Genomic DNA, 6,232 nt, shown 5'->3' on the forward strand with positions numbered 1-6,232 from the left:
CTGAACTCCCTCCCGTCCTTACCCCCCCCCTCCCCTCTTTTACCCCATGCAACACTGAACACTGATACTTATGTGGGGACCCCCCCCAGCTCCCCACATCCCCAGGACCCCCCCCCCCCCCCACCCACTTATAAAAAATTTTATAAAATGTGACCAGCACCTGTCCCTTGTGCAGCACTGGACTGAGCACTACCTCATCCAGCATTGACTGACTGCAAACTACCTCTTCGGATAGTCTGATAAAAAGACTGTTCTCTTGTCACTTTAAACAGACTGATAAGCTCTTCTTGCACTACACGTATATCTGCACAGTTTTGTTTTATTTAACTAAATTTAAATTTTTAATCTATTCTGCCATGTGCCTTATGCCACTTTATCGATCTCCTTTTTTATTTTTCTACAATGTCCTCATTTGTATATCTGTATAGTTGTATGTACATATGTTTAAACTGTATTTATCTGTATTTGAACGTCTACTGTCAGTGTTTAATGTTAACTGTATGCACCAAGGGGTCTGAGAGTAATACAATTTCAATTCTCTGTATGTATGTGCTGTACATGTGGAAGAATTGACAATAAAGCAGACTTGAATTGACTTGACTGGTTTACACACAGTTTAATGGAAGACATGAATGCATTTAACCTGCAATTACAAATGCATAAATAATGTTTTGATATATTAAACATAAAACATTGAATACTGATATTTGAAATTATTTAAAACATCAAAATGTGACATTAAAACTGCCAGTAGGTGGCAGCAAATCACTGTTTATAAGTGAGTCATTGCGATTGATCCGAATCATTAAACGGTTGATTCATTCGGGAACGAAACACTGTCATGTTGCTCAGAGATACAAAACAGTGCTGTGGCTGTGTTTGGAATTATTTTTGTTGGCGAAATAGAGCAAAAACTGGCAATAGGGTGTCTAAAAGTCTCTTAATTAACTTCTTGTTTATTGAACTGAAAAAAAAATCAAAAGCACATTTGTAATTTTGGGAAAAAATGGCACTCTCTGTATGAAATTGATTAACTATATGAAGTGGTATAAATATATAAATTTTCTTCCCCCATGACTTGAATTTGTGATCATTCTAAATGCATTTTAATAGACTGAATCATGCAGTGAAAGAACACACTCTAAATGAGCACATGCATGCAGTGCACTCTGTAGGGGTGTTTTGAATGGTTTTTGCAAAATACTCCATAATGTCAAATCACACATTGTTAAAACAACAATTATGATATTATCGCACACCCCTACTCCAGCGTTAGTTCATGTCGATGGTCAGTGCTGGAGCTGCTCTTGTGTCTGCAGGTGTTTCTCATTCGGGATCGGTGAGGGTGCGAGTACGGCTCTCATCACAGGAATGGCCAGAGAAGGTTCTGGTCACGCTCAGTTCATCACAGGCACTGACCGCATGCAGCCCAAAGTAAGACCTGCTGTTAAAAACAGACTGGATCCAATCAGTGCAAGATGTTTAGGGTGTTTATCTACAAGCCTCTCATCTCCGTCAGGTGATGCAGTCGCTCAGGTTTGCTCTCCAGCCGGCCGTGGATAATATCTCTGTGGACTGGACCGTTCCTGAAGGTGTGACGGTTGACATGCTGTCCCCACCCATCAACGCCCTGTTCCAGGGTCAGAGGGCGCTCATCTATGCTCAGATTAAAGGACAGGTAAAAGCTTTGCATGCTTTAATCTAATAGCCTTCTGGAGACCAGCGTCATTCATTTGTTTAAACCAAGGGTTCAACAACCAGCAGCCTGCAGGCCAAATCTGACATGTTTTTCATCTTTTAGTGGCTCTATGATGTTAAACAAATAGCTGTGTGCTAACCCAGATGTGACCTGACACTGTGATGTGATTAAAAATAGGGCTGCCCCCTTAATAGTTAACTAACTGTTGGTCGTCAAGAAGAGGCTTAGTCGACCAAAAATGTATTCATCCAAACATTCACTAATCATTCATCAACCTCAAATCTGTGACCCTGGAGCACAAAAGCAGTCATAAGTAGCACAGGTATATTTGTAGCAATAGCCAACAATACATTGTATGGCTCAAAATTATAAATTTTTCTTTTATACCAAAAATCATTCGGATATTAAGATCATGTTCCATGTAGATATTTTGTAAATTTCCTACCGTAAATATATAAAAACTTCATTTTTGATTAGTAATTTGCATTGCTAAGAACTTAATTTGAACAACTTTAAAGGAGATTTTCGCAATATATTGATTTTTATGCACCCTCAGATTCCAGATTTTCAAATAGTTGTATCTCAGCCAAATATTGTCCTATCCTAACAAACCATACATCAATGGAAAGATTATGTATTCAGCTTTCAAATGATTATAAATCTCAATTTAAAAAAAATGTACCCTTATGACTGGTTTTGTGGTCCAGGGTCACATTTGGCTTATCATTTGAAAAATATGTACGTAGTAGCAATTTAACACTGCCGCTCTCTCTTTCATTAACCTAGATAAATGTGTGCTATTAAGCATCTATCCGAGTGCAGAGTGTGGAAGCTGTTAGTGTGCTACTGCATGATATGAAGGCACTGTCGTGATCAGTGACATTGTGCTCCTGATAACAGCAGAAACATTAAAGAGCTTCACAGATAAGACATCATTCGAAACTGTAAAGGGTCTACTTTTATTTGTGTACACTCAAAATATCTACAAAACATTGTGCATGAAAACAAACGGGATGCGCTTTCTGCCTTCTTGATCTCCTTGAACTGGAGCATGTACTTGCCCCATAGACATTAGATATATAAAAAATATACTTACAGAAAGCTTGAAAAGTCTACTTTAAAAAGAACCAATTCAAAACAAATATTCTCCAGCGATGTAATCAGATCCACTGTACTGCAGAGATGGTGAGTAAGCATTGTTCATCTTTACAGCCGACAGTGACTCAGAAAGCACTAGTTAAAATTAAAATGTTGTGCGGAATAGGATATATATTAAAGGTGCATTATGGTTTAGTTATCCAGTATATATTAAATTAAATTAATTTAAACGTCTGATTAGTCGACTAATGGCTTGAAAGACCAGTATTCAACTAGAAAAATATTTTTGATACTGAAGCCCTAGATAAATTATATTTTATTATAATTATATATATATATATATATATATATATATATATGTTAACTGAGGAGATTCTGTTTCTGAAACTGTCTCTCCTAACCCTGCTGGATTTCACGATACTGTGTTCGCAGAATTTAACACAAAATCAAGCAAACTTCACAATATTCAGAGGAGCTTGCACCTTCTCTAAATTGCTACAGATTTCACTCAGATTATGTGCCTAGACTTTTCATGTGATGATATTGTTTTCATCAACTGGGACCTTCCCATCCAAAGTAGGCTTGTGTGCTGTGCTTTACCAGATGGAGTTCCCATACCACCACAATATCGTTATGAAAAATAATGCTTAGAGGAACATTTCATCCATGATGTGTCTGCCACGTTACTTCAGCGGATATTTCGCAACATTCCATATCAACCATAGCATCGCCACTGAAAAACCGTTGTGCTACAGAAGCGCTCTCAAATGCGCATCTTCAGCAGATCGCCTGGTGTTTTCAATGCTCTGGAGGACACATGGTCTAAATGTAAATTCACTCTGTGACAGTAGATGGCGTTTATGTAACAGCAGTAATACAGCAGTTTCCACGGTAGGGCTGTAGTCAAGTCCACCTTTGTCAAGTCCAAGACAAGTCCAAGACCAGGATTATCGAGTCCGAGTCAAGACCGAGTCCAAAGAGGTTCGAGTCCAAGTCAAGTCCAAGTCCAAATGAGACCGTCAAAACAGAGAAAGAAAATAAAAGCATCTTCTTCAAAACCACATACTTAACTATTGATAATTTATGTGACATGAGAGACAGCATATCTTCTATTCTAAGATAATCTTTTTGCATTATTATTTGTAATGATCTAAAAGCATGTGCAGCAACACTGTAGGATCAAATTAGGCTATTTTATTTACTTTAGGTTTAGCAGTTTCACTAAAGTTACTTAAACTGAAGTGCAACTTCACATTTTCAGCATTTTCATTATAGTGAAACAATCACATTCTGGGCTGCCAATGGAAAATATTACAATGAACAAGCAACATAAGTCCTAAATATAAATCAACATGTTCCCATTCTTGAACTCGTTACTTGTTCTAAATCAGGGTGTCCAAACTCAGTCCTGGAGGGCCGGTGTCCTGCAAAGTTTAGCTCCAACTTGCCTCAAAACACCTGGCTGAAAGTTTCTAGTATGCTTAGATTAGCTGTTTCAGGTGTGTTTGATAAGGGTTGGAGCTGAATTCTGCAGGACACCAGCCCTCCAGGACCAAGCTTTAAGACCCCTGTCCTAAAGAAACCATAGTACAATGTAACCCTCCCAAGCAAGGCTGTGTAGCATATAAACACCTTCAGCTCTGTGTGTCTGTGTGTCACGACCAGGAAGCTTTAAAAGCACGTGCGGCCGAGCCGGCTTCAGCTTCTAGGAATAAAGCAAGTACTGGCAGGGATGCCGGAGGTGTGGCCTCGAGACGCAGCGTCTCATTCCCTTCAGGGAACCATGGTTACATACGTAACCTGAGACATTCCCCTTCAGGAACTCGAGCTGCTTCTGAAAATGCTTCGGGAACGAGATACCCACGCAGCCAGACTGACAAGTCCCGGCCCAGTGTGTACCAGGACGAGAGGACAGAAGAGCCCGGAGTGGCTCGCATGTCGAGGTCGTAGAACCTCACGAAAGTGAGGGGCGTGGACCACCCAGCAGCGTTGCAGATGTCCTGCATAGACGCACCTGTTAAGAAGGCCTTGGAGGTCGCCTCACCTCGGGTAGAGTGAGCTCTGCCTCCCATCAGTGAGGGGAGCTGAGAGGACTCATAGGCAGTGTTAATTGCATCCACTATCCACCTACTGAGGGTCTGCTTTGTAGCAGGAAGACCCCTGTTAGGGGGACCATAGCACACAAGCAGTTGCTCCGCCTTTCTCCACAGGGCAGCTCTGTGTATATACGTGCCCAGCCCAGTGCTCGCACTGGACACATAAAATTAAGCTTCTGCTGGTCTGGCTCCCTGAAGGGAGGAGTACAGAAGGCCTGAAGTACGATGGGCTGTGCTGTAACAGAGGGAACTTTAGGTACATACCCCGCTCGAGGGTAGAAAAAAACTTTGGGCATGCCGGGCACAAAGTGGAGATAGGCAGGGGCCACTGAAAGGGCCTGAAGATCACCAACTCTCTTTAGAGATGAAATAGCCAGAAGGAAGGCAGTCTTAATAGTGAGGAGTCTGTCAGATATCTCCTCAATGGGCTCGAAGGGAGCCTTGCTAAGAGCCACTAGCACCACAGCCAAGTCCCACGTGGGAACACATGAACGTACCGGCAGCCTCAGTCTCAGCACACCGCTGAGGGAACGTGTAACGAGGGGGTGTCTACCCACTGACTGACTACCGACAGGAGCGTGGTAGGCCGCAATGGCTGCCACGTAAACTTTAATGGTGGAGTGGGTTAACCCTGCGGAGAAACGGGCCTGCAGGAACTCCAGCACTGCACCAATTGGGCAGTTAACTGGGTCGAGCTGGCGGTCTCCGCACCATGAAGTGAAGAGTATCCACTTCAGGGCGTACTGTTTCCTCGTAGAGGGAGCTCTGGATTGGAGGATGGTCTCGACAACCTCGGTTGAGGGACCAGAAGCTATGAGCTGTGCCCCCTCAGTGGCCACACCCACAGCTTCCACAGCTCCAGGCAAGGGTGGACGATTGTGCCCCCCGCCTGTGAGAGGAAATCTCCCCTGACGGGAATCTCCCATGGAGTGCCGTCGAGGAGAGAAATCAGGTCCGAAAACCATACTCGGCCCGGCCAGAACGGCGCTACCAGTAGTAGACTGACCTCGTCCCGGCGCACTCTCGCCAGAACTCCCAGGAGCGGAGCGATAGGGGGAAAAGCGTACAGACGAAGCCTCGGCCAAGTCTGCACCATAGCATCCAGTCCTAGAGGAGCTGGAGGAGTCAGAGAGAGCCAGAGGGGACATTGCGCTGACTCTATAGTCGCAAACAGGTCCACCTGTGCCTGGCCAAACACTCTCCATATCTGCTTCACCACCTCAGGGTGAAGCATCCACTCCCCGGGCCTTGGCCCCTGTCTTGACAGAACGTCTGCTCCCACATTGAGATGCCCAGGAATGTGCACTGCTCTTAATGAGAGGAGTTTGCCCTGGGACCA

At 43.4% G+C, this 6,232-nt stretch overlaps 1 pseudogene across 1 annotated transcript in view; it reads left to right on the plus strand.

Moving 5' to 3' along the window:
* Positions 1–6,232, plus strand: part of LOC306850626 (von Willebrand factor A domain-containing protein 5A-like) — an 80,788-nt pseudogene that overhangs the window by 65,154 nt on the left and 9,402 nt on the right. Inside the window, exons 11-12 of the transcript XR_013786036.1 lie at positions 1,320–1,434; positions 1,520–1,678. The product of XR_013786036.1 is annotated as a von Willebrand factor A domain-containing protein 5A-like (transcript). The remainder of the gene's footprint in view (positions 1–1,319; positions 1,435–1,519; positions 1,679–6,232) is intronic.

Source organism: Barbus barbus (genome assembly GCF_936440315.1).
Source record: "Barbus barbus genome assembly, chromosome: 30".
Classification (NCBI taxonomy): domain Eukaryota; kingdom Metazoa; phylum Chordata; class Actinopteri; order Cypriniformes; family Cyprinidae; genus Barbus; species Barbus barbus.